The sequence below is a fragment of the Pungitius pungitius genome, unplaced genomic scaffold, assembly GCF_949316345.1.
Source record: "Pungitius pungitius unplaced genomic scaffold, fPunPun2.1 scaffold_38, whole genome shotgun sequence".
Classification (NCBI taxonomy): Eukaryota; Metazoa; Chordata; class Actinopteri; order Perciformes; family Gasterosteidae; genus Pungitius; species Pungitius pungitius.
This window is the reverse complement of record NW_026909784.1, coordinates 19,850-34,170: the sequence shown is the minus strand read 5'-3', so window position 1 is coordinate 34,170 and position 14,321 is coordinate 19,850. Positions and strand designations below refer to the sequence as shown.

The 14,321-nt window shown below is 44.6% G+C and overlaps 16 non-coding genes and 1 pseudogene across 16 annotated transcripts; all 17 read right to left on the bottom strand.

Annotated features, from left to right (window-relative positions):
* Positions 1–101: 101 nt before the first annotated feature.
* Positions 102–189, bottom strand: LOC134109645 (small nucleolar RNA U3; annotated as a pseudogene).
* A 655-nt stretch (positions 190–844) lies between these two features.
* Positions 845–1,060, bottom strand: LOC134109641 (small nucleolar RNA U3). Its single transcript, XR_009943044.1, has one exon. It is a non-coding gene; the product is annotated as a small nucleolar RNA U3 (small nucleolar RNA).
* A 655-nt stretch (positions 1,061–1,715) lies between these two features.
* LOC134109634 (small nucleolar RNA U3) lies at positions 1,716–1,931 on the bottom strand. Its single transcript, XR_009943037.1, has one exon. It is a non-coding gene; the product is annotated as a small nucleolar RNA U3 (small nucleolar RNA).
* A 655-nt stretch (positions 1,932–2,586) lies between these two features.
* Positions 2,587–2,802, bottom strand: LOC134109640 (small nucleolar RNA U3). The gene has a single exon (XR_009943043.1). It is a non-coding gene; the product is annotated as a small nucleolar RNA U3 (small nucleolar RNA).
* Positions 2,803–3,457: 655 nt separating this feature from the next.
* LOC134109632 (small nucleolar RNA U3) lies at positions 3,458–3,673 on the bottom strand. Its single transcript, XR_009943035.1, has one exon. It is a non-coding gene; the product is annotated as a small nucleolar RNA U3 (small nucleolar RNA).
* A 655-nt stretch (positions 3,674–4,328) lies between these two features.
* LOC134109639 (small nucleolar RNA U3) lies at positions 4,329–4,544 on the bottom strand. Its single transcript, XR_009943042.1, has one exon. It is a non-coding gene; the product is annotated as a small nucleolar RNA U3 (small nucleolar RNA).
* A 655-nt stretch (positions 4,545–5,199) lies between these two features.
* On the bottom strand, positions 5,200–5,415 carry LOC134109629 (small nucleolar RNA U3). Its single transcript, XR_009943032.1, has one exon. It is a non-coding gene; the product is annotated as a small nucleolar RNA U3 (small nucleolar RNA).
* A 655-nt stretch (positions 5,416–6,070) lies between these two features.
* On the bottom strand, positions 6,071–6,286 carry LOC134109628 (small nucleolar RNA U3). The gene has a single exon (XR_009943031.1). It is a non-coding gene; the product is annotated as a small nucleolar RNA U3 (small nucleolar RNA).
* A 655-nt stretch (positions 6,287–6,941) lies between these two features.
* On the bottom strand, positions 6,942–7,157 carry LOC134109638 (small nucleolar RNA U3). The gene has a single exon (XR_009943041.1). It is a non-coding gene; the product is annotated as a small nucleolar RNA U3 (small nucleolar RNA).
* A 655-nt stretch (positions 7,158–7,812) lies between these two features.
* LOC134109642 (small nucleolar RNA U3) lies at positions 7,813–8,028 on the bottom strand. Its single transcript, XR_009943045.1, has one exon. It is a non-coding gene; the product is annotated as a small nucleolar RNA U3 (small nucleolar RNA).
* Positions 8,029–8,683: 655 nt separating this feature from the next.
* LOC134109637 (small nucleolar RNA U3) lies at positions 8,684–8,899 on the bottom strand. The gene has a single exon (XR_009943040.1). It is a non-coding gene; the product is annotated as a small nucleolar RNA U3 (small nucleolar RNA).
* Positions 8,900–9,554: 655 nt separating this feature from the next.
* On the bottom strand, positions 9,555–9,770 carry LOC134109631 (small nucleolar RNA U3). Its single transcript, XR_009943034.1, has one exon. It is a non-coding gene; the product is annotated as a small nucleolar RNA U3 (small nucleolar RNA).
* Positions 9,771–10,425: 655 nt separating this feature from the next.
* On the bottom strand, positions 10,426–10,641 carry LOC134109636 (small nucleolar RNA U3). The gene has a single exon (XR_009943039.1). It is a non-coding gene; the product is annotated as a small nucleolar RNA U3 (small nucleolar RNA).
* A 655-nt stretch (positions 10,642–11,296) lies between these two features.
* On the bottom strand, positions 11,297–11,512 carry LOC134109627 (small nucleolar RNA U3). The gene has a single exon (XR_009943030.1). It is a non-coding gene; the product is annotated as a small nucleolar RNA U3 (small nucleolar RNA).
* A 655-nt stretch (positions 11,513–12,167) lies between these two features.
* LOC134109626 (small nucleolar RNA U3) lies at positions 12,168–12,383 on the bottom strand. The gene has a single exon (XR_009943029.1). It is a non-coding gene; the product is annotated as a small nucleolar RNA U3 (small nucleolar RNA).
* Positions 12,384–13,038: 655 nt separating this feature from the next.
* On the bottom strand, positions 13,039–13,254 carry LOC134109630 (small nucleolar RNA U3). The gene has a single exon (XR_009943033.1). It is a non-coding gene; the product is annotated as a small nucleolar RNA U3 (small nucleolar RNA).
* A 655-nt stretch (positions 13,255–13,909) lies between these two features.
* LOC134109635 (small nucleolar RNA U3) lies at positions 13,910–14,125 on the bottom strand. The gene has a single exon (XR_009943038.1). It is a non-coding gene; the product is annotated as a small nucleolar RNA U3 (small nucleolar RNA).
* Between the last annotated feature and the right edge of the window lie 196 nt (positions 14,126–14,321).

Below are 14,321 nucleotides of genomic sequence, written 5' to 3'. Positions count from 1 at the left end.
TGATCACTGATTTTAAATTCACTGATCTGTGAGGACGGTGCCATCTGGGAACCGTCACCCCAAGTGCTCTGTTTGGGAATACCACTCCTGTCTCTGTCACTACCAACTTATACTTACCTGGCAGGGGAGATACCATGATCGACTTCTCAAGTCGGAAACTATAGAAATGATCCCTGAAAGTATAGTCCTAGTTTGCTTGAGGTTGAAAACGGAATTTGACTTTCAAAAAAACAACTATCACCGATGGTTCTCCTTTTGTTACCACCAGAGTATGTTCCTTTGGTGCTGAGGCAGACTGTGAGGCGCTGGACAGAGGCAAACGAAGCCATGCAGGACTTCTTGGATTGATGGACTGCTATCTGCAGTGTGGACCTCTTGGGAGGTTATCCACAGCATTCCGGAATGCCTTACAGAATAACATTTGATTCTCTAAAAATGCCAACGTTCCAATCTGGACTGTACACTACTTTACCAACTACAAGCCAACGGTCACCAGTGAACTCAAAGGTCTTCTCAATGAGAAGAAAAAAGGCTTCAATTGCAGGGACAGGGGTATATTCGGGTAATCAGCGTGACTTGAAGGACAAGCTCAGGGATTGCTAGGACACCAAATTCCAAGAGAACAATGTGAGGGAGGTGTGAACCGGGTGAGCAGATAACTGGTTTCCAGGCTCGAGGGAGATGACTATTGGGCTTCCTGCGAAGGTTCAATGCGGAAAGGTGTCACAAAATCCCCCTTTGAAATGAAACACAGTAAAATATATCGGATAATTCGGCCATTCTATCAACTAATCAAGTCGAATTTTTGGGGTTATATATAAAAGTCTATTGACGTAGTCTGATAACCACTCAGTCCATATTTCCCACCTCTTTACTCCACGAGGAAGTAAAGAGCGGTCATCAATGGCAAAAAGCTTGTGAACTGATTCACTTCTCTGTGCCCGCTTCACGCCCAGTGGGAAATATCACATTTCATCATCGTGGATAGCGAGGCCATACCATTTTGAAACACACTTCTCAAGTCGGGAACTATAGCAATGATCCCTGAAAGTATAGTCTTAGTTTGCTTGAGGGTGAAAACGGAATTTGACTTTCAAAAAAACAACTATCACCGATGGTTCTCCTTTTGCTACCACCAGAGTATGTTCCTTTGGTGCTGAGGCAGACTGTGAGGCGCTGGACAGAGGCAAACGAAGCCATGCAGGACTTCTTGGATTGATGGACTGCTATCCGCAGTGTCGACCTCTTGGGAGGTTATCCACAGCATTCCGGAATGCCTTACGGAATAACATTTGATTCTGTGAAAATGCCACCGTTCCAATCTGGACTGTACACTACTTCACCAACAACAAGCCAACGGTCACCAGTGAACTCAAAGGTCTTCTCAATGAGAAGAAAAAAGGCTTCAACTGCAGGGACAGGGGTATATTCGGGTAATCAGCGTGACTTGAAGGACAAGCTCAGGGATTGCTAGGACACCAAATTCCAAGAGAACAATGTGAGGGAGGTGTGAACTGGGTGAGCAGATAACTGGTTTGCAGGCGTGAGGGAGATGACTATTGGGCTTCCTGCAAAGGGTCAATGCGGAAAGGTGTCACAAAATCCCCCTTTGAACTGAAACACAGTAAAATATATCGGATAATTCAGCCATTCTATCAACTAATCAAGTCGAATTTTTGGGGTTATATATAAAAGTCTGTTGACATAGTCTGATAACCACTTGGTCCATATTTCCCACCTCTTTACTCCACTAGGAAGTAAAGAGCGGTCATCAATGGCAGAAAGCTTGTGAACTGATTCACTTCTCTGTGCCCGCTTCACGCCCAGTGGGAAATATCACATTTCATCATCGTGGATAGCGAGGCCATACCATTTTGAAACACACTTCTCAAGTCGGAAACTATAGAAATGATCCCTGAAAGTATAGTCTTAGTTTGCTTGAGGGTGAAAACGGAATTTGACTTTCAAAAAAACAACTATCACCAATGGTTCTCCTTTTGTTACCACCAGAGTATGTTCCTTTGGTGCTGAGGCAGACTGTGAGGCGCTGGACAGAGGCAAACGAAGCCATGCAGGACTTCTTGGATTGATGGACTGCTATCTGCAGTGTGGACCTCTTGGGAGGTTATCCACAGCATTCCGGAATGCCTTACAGAATAACATTTGATTCTCTAAAAATGCCAACGTTCCAATCTGGACTGTACACTACTTTACCAACTACAAGCCAACGGTCACCAGTGAACTCAAAGGTCTTCTCAATGAGAAGAAAAAAGGCTTCAATTGCAGGGACAGGGGTATATTCGGGTAATCAGCGTGACTTGAAGGACAAGCTCAGGGATTGCTAGGACACCAAATTCCAAGAGAACAATGTGAGGGAGGTGTGAACCGGGTGAGCAGATAACTGGTTTCCAGGCTCGAGGGAGATGACTATTGGGCTTCCTGCGAAGGTTCAATGCGGAAAGGTGTCACAAAATCCCCCTTTGAAATGAAACACAGTAAAATATATCGGATAATTCGGCCATTCTATCAACTAATCAAGTCGAATTTTTGGGGTTATATATAAAAGTCTATTGACGTAGTCTGATAACCACTCAGTCCATATTTCCCACCTCTTTACTCCACGAGGAAGTAAAGAGCGGTCATCAATGGCAAAAAGCTTGTGAACTGATTCACTTCTCTGTGCCCGCTTCACGCCCAGTGGGAAATATCACATTTCATCATCGTGGATAGCGAGGCCATACCATTTTGAAACACACTTCTCAAGTCGGGAACTATAGCAATGATCCCTGAAAGTATAGTCTTAGTTTGCTTGAGGGTGAAAACGGAATTTGACTTTCAAAAAAACAACTATCACCGATGGTTCTCCTTTTGCTACCACCAGAGTATGTTCCTTTGGTGCTGAGGCAGACTGTGAGGCGCTGGACAGAGGCAAACGAAGCCATGCAGGACTTCTTGGATTGATGGACTGCTATCCGCAGTGTCGACCTCTTGGGAGGTTATCCACAGCATTCCGGAATGCCTTACGGAATAACATTTGATTCTGTGAAAATGCCACCGTTCCAATCTGGACTGTACACTACTTCACCAACAACAAGCCAACGGTCACCAGTGAACTCAAAGGTCTTCTCAATGAGAAGAAAAAAGGCTTCAACTGCAGGGACAGGGGTATATTCGGGTAATCAGCGTGACTTGAAGGACAAGCTCAGGGATTGCTAGGACACCAAATTCCAAGAGAACAATGTGAGGGAGGTGTGAACTGGGTGAGCAGATAACTGGTTTGCAGGCGTGAGGGAGATGACTATTGGGCTTCCTGCAAAGGGTCAATGCGGAAAGGTGTCACAAAATCCCCCTTTGAACTGAAACACAGTAAAATATATCGGATAATTCAGCCATTCTATCAACTAATCAAGTCGAATTTTTGGGGTTATATATAAAAGTCTGTTGACATAGTCTGATAACCACTTGGTCCATATTTCCCACCTCTTTACTCCACTAGGAAGTAAAGAGCGGTCATCAATGGCAGAAAGCTTGTGAACTGATTCACTTCTCTGTGCCCGCTTCACGCCCAGTGGGAAATATCACATTTCATCATCGTGGATAGCGAGGCCATACCATTTTGAAACACACTTCTCAAGTCGGAAACTATAGAAATGATCCCTGAAAGTATAGTCTTAGTTTGCTTGAGGGTGAAAACGGAATTTGACTTTCAAAAAAACAACTATCACCAATGGTTCTCCTTTTGTTACCACCAGAGTATGTTCCTTTGGTGCTGAGGCAGACTGTGAGGCGCTGGACAGAGGCAAACGAAGCCATGCAGGACTTCTTGGATTGATGGACTGCTATCTGCAGTGTGGACCTCTTGGGAGGCTATCCACAGCATTCCGGAATGCCTTACAGAATAACATTTGATTCTCTAAAAATGCCAACGTTCCAATCTGGACTGTACACTACTTTACCAACTACAAGCCAACGGTCACCAGTGAACTCAAAGGTCTTCTCAATGAGAAGAAAAAAGGCTTCAATTGCAGGGACAGGGGTATATTCGGGTAATCAGCGTGACTTGAAGGACAAGCTCAGGGATTGCTAGGACACCAAATTCCAAGAGAACAATGTGAGGGAGGTGTGAACCGGGTGAGCAGATAACTGGTTTCCAGGCTCGAGGGAGATGACTATTGGGCTTCCTGCGAAGGTTCAATGCGGAAAGGTGTCACAAAATCCCCCTTTGAAATGAAACACAGTAAAATATATCGGATAATTCGGCCATTCTATCAACTAATCAAGTCGAATTTTTGGGGTTATATATAAAAGTCTATTGACGTAGTCTGATAACCACTCAGTCCATATTTCCCACCTCTTTACTCCACGAGGAAGTAAAGAGCGGTCATCAATGGCAAAAAGCTTGTGAACTGATTCACTTCTCTGTGCCCGCTTCACGCCCAGTGGGAAATATCACATTTCATCATCGTGGATAGCGAGGCCATACCATTTTGAAACACACTTCTCAAGTCGGGAACTATAGCAATGATCCCTGAAAGTATAGTCTTAGTTTGCTTGAGGGTGAAAACGGAATTTGACTTTCAAAAAAACAACTATCACCGATGGTTCTCCTTTTGTTACCACCAGAGTATGTTCCTTTGGTGCTGAGGCAGACTGTGAGGCGCTGGACAGAGGCAAACGAAGCCATGCAGGACTTCTTGGATTGATGGACTGCTATCCGCAGTGTGGACCTCTTGGGAGGTTATCCACAGCATTCCGGAATGCCTTACGGAATAACATTTGATTCTGTGAAAATGCCACCGTTCCAATCTGGACTGTACACTACTTCACCAACAACAAGCCAACGGTCACCAGTGAACTCAAAGGTCTTCTCAATGAGAAGAAAAAAGGCTTCAACTGCAGGGACAGGGGTATATTCGGGTAATCAGCGTGACTTGAAGGACAAGCTCAGGGATTGCTAGGACACCAAATTCCAAGAGAACAATGTGAGGGAGGTGTGAACTGGGTGAGCAGATAACTGGTTTGCAGTCGTGAGGGAGATGACTATTGGGCTTCCTGCAAAGGGTCAATGCGGAAAGGTGTCACAAAATCCCCCTTTGAACTGAAACACAGTAAAATATATCGGATAATTCAGCCATTCTATCAACTAATCAAGTCGAATTTTTGGGGTTATATATAAAAGTCTGTTGAGATAGTCTGATAACCACTCGGTCCATATTTCCCACCTCTTTACTCCACTAGGAATTAAAGAGCGGTCATCAATGGCAGAAAGCTTGTGAACTGATTCACTTCTCTGTGCCCGCTTCACGCCCAGTGGGAAATATCACATTTCATCATCGTGGATAGCGAGGCCATACCATTTTGAAACACACTTCTCAAGTCGGAAACTATAGAAATGATCCCTGAAAGTATAGTCTTAGTTTGCTTGAGGGTGAAAACGGAATTTGACTTTCAAAAAAACAACTATCACCGATGGTTCTCCTTTTGTTACCACCAGAGTATGTTCCTTTGGTGCTGAGGCAGACTGTGAGGCGCTGGACAGAGGCAAACGAAGCCATGCAGGACTTCTTGGATTGATGGACTGCTATCCGCAGTGTGGACCTCTTGGGAGGTTATCCACAGCATTCCGGAATGCCTTACGGAATAACATTTGATTCTGTGAAAATGCCACCGTTCCAATCTGGACTGTACACTACTTCACCAACAACAAGCCAACGGTCACCAGTGAACTCAAAGGTCTTCTCAATGAGAAGAAAAAAGGCTTCAACTGCAGGGACAGGGGTATATTCGGGTAATCAGCGTGACTTGAAGGACAAGCTCAGGGATTGCTAGGACACCAAATTCCAAGAGAACAATGTGAGGGAGGTGTGAACCGGGTGAGCAGATAACTGGTTTCCAGGCTCGAGGGAGATGACTATTGGGCTTCCTGCCAAGGGTCAATGCGGAAAGGTGTCACAAAATCCCCCTTTGAACTGAAACACAGTAAAATATATCAGATAATTCAGCCATTCTATCAACTAATCAAGTCGAATTATTGGGGTTATATATAAAAGTCTGTTTAGATAGTCTGATAACCACTCGGTCCATATTTCCCACCTCTTTACTCCACTAGGAATTAAAGAGCGGTCATCAATGGCAGAAAGCTTGTGAACTGATTCACTTCTCTGTGCCCGCTTCACGCCCAGTGGGAAATATCACATTTCATCATCGTGGATAGCGAGGCCATACCATTTTGAAACACACTTCTCAAGTCGGAAACTATAGAAATGATCCCTGAAAGTATAGTCTTAGTTTGCTTGAGGGTGAAAACGGAATTTGACTTTCAAAAAAACAACTATCACCGATGGTTCTCCTTTTGTTACCACCAGAGTATGTTCCTTTGGTGCTGAGGCAGACTGTGAGGCGCTGGACAGAGGCAAACGAAGCCATGTAGGACTTCTTGGATTGATGGACTGCTATCCGCAGTGTGGACCTCTTGGGAGGTTATCCACAGCATTCCGGAATGCCTTACGGAATAACATTTGATTCTGTGAAAATGCCACCGTTCCAATCTGGACTGTACACTACTTCACCAACAACAAGCCAACGGTCACCAGTGAACTCAAAGGTCTTCTCAATGAGAAGAAAAAAGGCTTCAACTGCAGGGACAGGGGTATATTCGGGTAATCAGCGTGACTTGAAGGACAAGCTCAGGGATTGCTAGGACACCAAATTCCAAGAGAACAATGTGAGGGAGGTGTGAACCGGGTGAGCAGATAACTGGTTTCCAGGCTCGAGGGAGATGACTATTGGGCTTCCTGCGAAGGTTCAATGCGGAAAGGTGTCACAAAATCCCCCTTTGAAATGAAACACAGTAAAATATATCGGATAATTCGGCCATTCTATCAACTAATCAAGTCGAATTTTTGGGGTTATATATAAAAGTCTATTGACGTAGTCTGATAACCACTCAGTCCATATTTCCCACCTCTTTACTCCACGAGGAAGTAAAGAGCGGTCATCAATGGCAAAAAGCTTGTGAACTGATTCACTTCTCTGTGCCCGCTTCACGCCCAGTGGGAAATATCACATTTCATCATCGTGGATAGCGAGGCCATACCATTTTGAAACACACTTCTCAAGTCGGGAACTATAGCAATGATCCCTGAAAGTATAGTCTTAGTTTGCTTGAGGGTGAAAACGGAATTTGACTTTCAAAAAAACAACTATCACCGATGGTTCTCCTTTTGCTACCACCAGAGTATGTTCCTTTGGTGCTGAGGCAGACTGTGAGGCGCTGGACAGAGGCAAACGAAGCCATGCAGGACTTCTTGGATTGATGGACTGCTATCCGCAGTGTCGACCTCTTGGGAGGTTATCCACAGCATTCCGGAATGCCTTACGGAATAACATTTGATTCTGTGAAAATGCCACCGTTCCAATCTGGACTGTACACTACTTCACCAACAACAAGCCAAAGGTCACCAGTGAACTCAAAGGTCTTCTCAATGAGAAGAAAAAAGGCTTCAACTGCAGGGACAGGGGTATATTCGGGTAATCAGCGTGACTTGAAGGACAAGCTCAGGGATTGCTAGGACACCAAATTCCAAGAGAACAATGTGAGGGAGGTGTGAACTGGGTGAGCAGATAACTGGTTTGCAGGCGTGAGGGAGATGACTATTGGGCTTCCTGCAAAGGGTCAATGCGGAAAGGTGTCACAAAATCCCCCTTTGAACTGAAACACAGTAAAATATATCGGATAATTCAGCCATTCTATCAACTAATCAAGTCGAATTTTTGGGGTTATATATAAAAGTCTGTTGACATAGTCTGATAACCACTTGGTCCATATTTCCCACCTCTTTACTCCACTAGGAAGTAAAGAGCGGTCATCAATGGCAGAAAGCTTGTGAACTGATTCACTTCTCTGTGCCCGCTTCACGCCCAGTGGGAAATATCACATTTCATCATCGTGGATAGCGAGGCCATACCATTTTGAAACACACTTCTCAAGTCGGAAACTATAGAAGTGATCCCTGAAAGTATAGTCTTAGTTTGCTTGAGGGTGAAAACGGAATTTGACTTTCAAAAAAACAACTATCACCAATGGTTCTCCTTTTGTTACCACCAGAGTATGTTCCTTTGGTGCTGAGGCAGACTGTGAGGCGCTGGACAGAGGCAAACGAAGCCATGCAGGACTTCTTGGATTGATGGACTGCTATCTGCAGTGTGGACCTCTTGGGAGGTTATCCACAGCATTCCGGAATGCCTTACAGAATAACATTTGATTCTCTAAAAATGCCAACGTTCCAATCTGGACTGTACACTACTTTACCAACTACAAGCCAACGTTCACCAGTGAACTCAAAGGTCTTCTCAATGAGAAGAAAAAAGGCTTCAATTGCAGGGACAGGGGTATATTCGGGTAATCAGCGTGACTTGAAGGACAAGCTCAGGGATTGCTAGGACACCAAATTCCAAGAGAACAATGTGAGGGAGGTGTGAACCGGGTGAGCAGATAACTGGTTTCCAGGCTCGAGGGAGATGACTATTGGGCTTCCTGCGAAGGTTCAATGCGGAAAGGTGTCACAAAATCCCCCTTTGAAATGAAACACAGTAAAATATATCGGATAATTCGGCCATTCTATCAACTAATCAAGTCGAATTTTTGGGGTTATATATAAAAGTCTATTGACGTAGTCTGATAACCACTCAGTCCATATTTCCCACCTCTTTACTCCACGAGGAAGTAAAGAGCGGTCATCAATGGCAAAAAGCTTGTGAACTGATTCACTTCTCTGTGCCCGCTTCACGCCCAGTGGGAAATATCACATTTCATCATCGTGGATAGCGAGGCCATACCATTTTGAAACACACTTCTCAAGTCGGGAACTATAGCAATGATCCCTGAAAGTATAGTCTTAGTTTGCTTGAGGGTGAAAACGGAATTTGACTTTCAAAAAAACAACTATCACCGATGGTTCTCCTTTTGCTACCACCAGAGTATGTTCCTTTGGTGCTGAGGCAGACTGTGAGGCGCTGGACAGAGGCAAACGAAGCCATGCAGGACTTCTTGGATTGATGGACTGCTATCCGCAGTGTCGACCTCTTGGGAGGTTATCCACAGCATTCCGGAATGCCTTACGGAATAACATTTGATTCTGTGAAAATGCCACCGTTCCAATCTGGACTGTACACTACTTCACCAACAACAAGCCAACGGTCACCAGTGAACTCAAAGGTCTTCTCAATGAGAAGAAAAAAGGCTTCAACTGCAGGGACAGGGGTATATTCGGGTAATCAGCGTGACTTGAAGGACAAGCTCAGGGATTGCTAGGACACCAAATTCCAAGAGAACAATGTGAGGGAGGTGTGAACTGGGTGAGCAGATAACTGGTTTGCAGGCGTGAGGGAGATGACTATTGGGCTTCCTGCAAAGGGTCAATGCGGAAAGGTGTCACAAAATCCCCCTTTGAACTGAAACACAGTAAAATATATCGGATAATTCAGCCATTCTATCAACTAATCAAGTCGAATTTTTGGGGTTATATATAAAAGTCTGTTGACATAGTCTGATAACCACTTGGTCCATATTTCCCACCTCTTTACTCCACTAGGAAGTAAAGAGCGGTCATCAATGGCAGAAAGCTTGTGAACTGATTCACTTCTCTGTGCCCGCTTCACGCCCAGTGGGAAATATCACATTTCATCATCGTGGATAGCGAGGCCATACCATTTTGAAACACACTTCTCAAGTCGGAAACTATAGAAATGATCCCTGAAAGTATAGTCTTAGTTTGCTTGAGGGTGAAAACGGAATTTGACTTTCAAAAAAACAACTATCACCAATGGTTCTCCTTTTGTTACCACCAGAGTATGTTCCTTTGGTGCTGAGGCAGACTGTGAGGCGCTGGACAGAGGCAAACGAAGCCATGCAGGACTTCTTGGATTGATGGACTGCTATCTGCAGTGTGGACCTCTTGGGAGGTTATCCACAGCATTCCGGAATGCCTTACAGAATAACATTTGATTCTCTAAAAATGCCAACGTTCCAATCTGGACTGTACACTACTTTACCAACTACAAGCCAACGGTCACCAGTGAACTCAAAGGTCTTCTCAATGAGAAGAAAAAAGGCTTCAATTGCAGGGACAGGGGTATATTCGGGTAATCAGCGTGACTTGAAGGACAAGCTCAGGGATTGCTAGGACACCAAATTCCAAGAGAACAATGTGAGGGAGGTGTGAACCGGGTGAGCAGATAACTGGTTTCCAGGCTCGAGGGAGATGACTATTGGGCTTCCTGCGAAGGTTCAATGCGGAAAGGTGTCACAAAATCCCCCTTTGAAATGAAACACAGTAAAATATATCGGATAATTCGGCCATTCTATCAACTAATCAAGTCGAATTTTTGGGGTTATATATAAAAGTCTATTGACGTAGTCTGATAACCACTCAGTCCATATTTCCCACCTCTTTACTCCACGAGGAAGTAAAGAGCGGTCATCAATGGCAAAAAGCTTGTGAACTGATTCACTTCTCTGTGCCCGCTTCACGCCCAGTGGGAAATATCACATTTCATCATCGTGGATAGCGAGGCCATACCATTTTGAAACACACTTCTCAAGTCGGGAACTATAGCAATGATCCCTGAAAGTATAGTCTTAGTTTGCTTGAGGGTGAAAACGGAATTTGACTTTCAAAAAAACAACTATCACCGATGGTTCTCCTTTTGTTACCACCAGAGTATGTTCCTTTGGTGCTGAGGCAGACTGTGAGGCGCTGGACAGAGGCAAACGAAGCCATGCAGGACTTCTTGGATTGATGGACTGCTATCCGCAGTGTGGACCTCTTGGGAGGTTATCCACAGCATTCCGGAATGCCTTACGGAATAACATTTGATTCTGTGAAAATGCCACCGTTCCAATCTGGACTGTACACTACTTCACCAACAACAAGCCAACGGTCACCAGTGAACTCAAAGGTCTTCTCAATGAGAAGAAAAAAGGCTTCAACTGCAGGGACAGGGGTATATTCGGGTAATCAGCGTGACTTGAAGGACAAGCTCAGGGATTGCTAGGACACCAAATTCCAAGAGAACAATGTGAGGGAGGTGTGAACTGGGTGAGCAGATAACTGGTTTGCAGTCGTGAGGGAGATGACTATTGGGCTTCCTGCAAAGGGTCAATGCGGAAAGGTGTCACAAAATCCCCCTTTGAACTGAAACACAGTAAAATATATCGGATAATTCAGCCATTCTATCAACTAATCAAGTCGAATTTTTGGGGTTATATATAAAAGTCTGTTGAGATAGTCTGATAACCACTCGGTCCATATTTCCCACCTCTTTACTCCACTAGGAATTAAAGAGCGGTCATCAATGGCAGAAAGCTTGTGAACTGATTCACTTCTCTGTGCCCGCTTCACGCCCAGTGGGAAATATCACATTTCATCATCGTGGATAGCGAGGCCATACCATTTTGAAACACACTTCTCAAGTCGGAAACTATAGAAATGATCCCTGAAAGTATAGTCTTAGTTTGCTTGAGGGTGAAAACGGAATTTGACTTTCAAAAAAACAACTATCACCGATGGTTCTCCTTTTGTTACCACCAGAGTATGTTCCTTTGGTGCTGAGGCAGACTGTGAGGCGCTGGACAGAGGCAAACGAAGCCATGCAGGACTTCTTGGATTGATGGACTGCTATCCGCAGTGTGGACCTCTTGGGAGGTTATCCACAGCATTCCGGAATGCCTTACGGAATAACATTTGATTCTGTGAAAATGCCACCGTTCCAATCTGGACTGTACACTACTTCACCAACAACAAGCCAACGGTCACCAGTGAACTCAAAGGTCTTCTCAATGAGAAGAAAAAAGGCTTCAACTGCAGGGACAGGGGTATATTCGGGTAATCAGCGTGACTTGAAGGACAAGCTCAGGGATTGCTAGGACACCAAATTCCAAGAGAACAATGTGAGGGAGGTGTGAACCGGGTGAGCAGATAACTGGTTTCCAGGCTCGAGGGAGATGACTATTGGGCTTCCTGCGAAGGGTCAATGCGGAAAGGTGTCACAAAATCCCCCTTTGAACTGAAACACAGTAAAATATATCAGATAATTCAGCCATTCTATCAACTAATCAAGTCGAATTATTGGGGTTATATATAAAAGTCTGTTTAGATAGTCTGATAACCACTCGGTCCATATTTCCCACCTCTTTACTCCACTAGGAATTAAAGAGCGGTCATCAATGGCAGAAAGCTTGTGAACTGATTCACTTCTCTGTGCCCGCTTCACGCCCAGTGGGAAATATCACATTTCATCATCGTGGATAGCGAGGCCATACCATTTTGAAACACACTTCTCAAGTCGGAAACTATAGAAATGATCCCTGAAAGTATAGTCTTAGTTTGCTTGAGGGTGAAAACGGAATTTGACTTTCAAAAAAACAACTATCACCGATGGTTCTCCTTTTGTTACCACCAGAGTATGTTCCTTTGGTGCTGAGGCAGACTGTGAGGCGCTGGACAGAGGCAAACGAAGCCATGTAGGACTTCTTGGATTGATGGACTGCTATCCGCAGTGTGGACCTCTTGGGAGGTTATCCACAGCATTCCGGAATGCCTTACGGAATAACATTTGATTCTGTGAAAATGCCACCGTTCCAATCTGGACTGTACACTACTTCACCAACAACAAGCCAACGGTCACCAGTGAACTCAAAGGTCTTCTCAATGAGAAGAAAAAAGGCTTCAACTGCAGGGACAGGGGTATATTCGGGTAATCAGCGTGACTTGAAGGACAAGCTCAGGGATTGCTAGGACACCAAATTCCAAGAGAACAATGTGAGGGAGGTGTGAACTGGGTGAGCAGATAACTGGTTTGCAGGCGTGAGGGAGATGACTATTGGGCTTCCTGCAAAGGGTCAATGCGGAAAGGTGTCACAAAATCCCCCTTTGAACTGAAACACAGTAAAATATATCGGATAATTCAGCCATTCTATCAACTAATCAAGTCGAATTTTTGGGGTTATATATAAAAGTCTGTTGACATAGTCTGATAACCACTTGGTCCATATTTCCCACCTCTTTACTCCACTAGGAAGTAAAGAGCGGTCATCAATGGCAGAAAGCTTGTGAACTGATTCACTTCTCTGTGCCCGCTTCACGCCCAGTGGGAAATATCACATTTCATCATCGTGGATAGCGAGGCCATACCATTTTGAAACACACTTCTCAAGTCGGAAACTATAGAAATGATCCCTGAAAGTATAGTCTTAGTTTGCTTGAGGGTGAAAACGGAATTTGACTTTCAAAAAAACAACTATCACCAATGGTTCTCCTTTTGTTACCACCAGAGTATGTTCCTTTGGTGCTGAGGCAGACTGTGAGGCGCTGGACAGAGGCAAACGAAGCCATGCAGGACTTCTTGGATTGATGGACTGCTATCTGCAGTGTGGACCTCTTGGGAGGTTATCCACAGCATTCCGGAATGCCTTACAGAATAACATTTGATTCTCTAAAAATGCCAACGTTCCAATCTGGACTGTACACTACTTTACCAACTACAAGCCAACGGTCACCAGTGAACTCAAAGGTCTTCTCAATGAGAAGAAAAAAGGCTTCAATTGCAGGGACAGGGGTATATTCGGGTAATCAGCGTGACTTGAAGGACAAGCTCAGGGATTGCTAGGACACCAAATTCCAAGAGAACAATGTGAGGGAGGTGTGAACCGGGTGAGCAGATAACTGGTTTCCAGGCTCGAGGGAGATGACTATTGGGCTTCCTGCGAAGGTTCAATGCGGAAAGGTGTCACAAAATCCCCCTTTGAAATGAAACACAGTAAAATATATCGGATAATTCGGCCATTCTATCAACTAATCAAGTCGAATTTTTGGGGTTATATATAAAAGTCTATTGACGTAGTCTGATAACCACTCAGTCCATATTTCCCACCTCTTTACTCCACGAGGAAGTAAAGAGCGGTCATCAATGGCAAAAAGCTTGTGAACTGATTCACTTCTCTGTGCCCGCTTCACGCCCAGTGGGAAATATCACATTTCATCATCGTGGATAGCGAGGCCATACCATTTTGAAACACACTTCTCAAGTCGGGAACTATAGCAATGATCCCTGAAAGTATAGTCTTAGTTTGCTTGAGGGTGAAAACGGAATTTGACTTTCAAAAAAACAACTATCACCGATGGTTCTCCTTTTGTTACCACCAGAGTATGTTCCTTTGGTGCTGAGGCAGACTGTGAGGCGCTGGACAGAGGCAAACGAAGCCATGCAGGACTTCTTGGATTGATGGACTGCTATCCGCAGTGTGGACCTCTTGGGAGGTT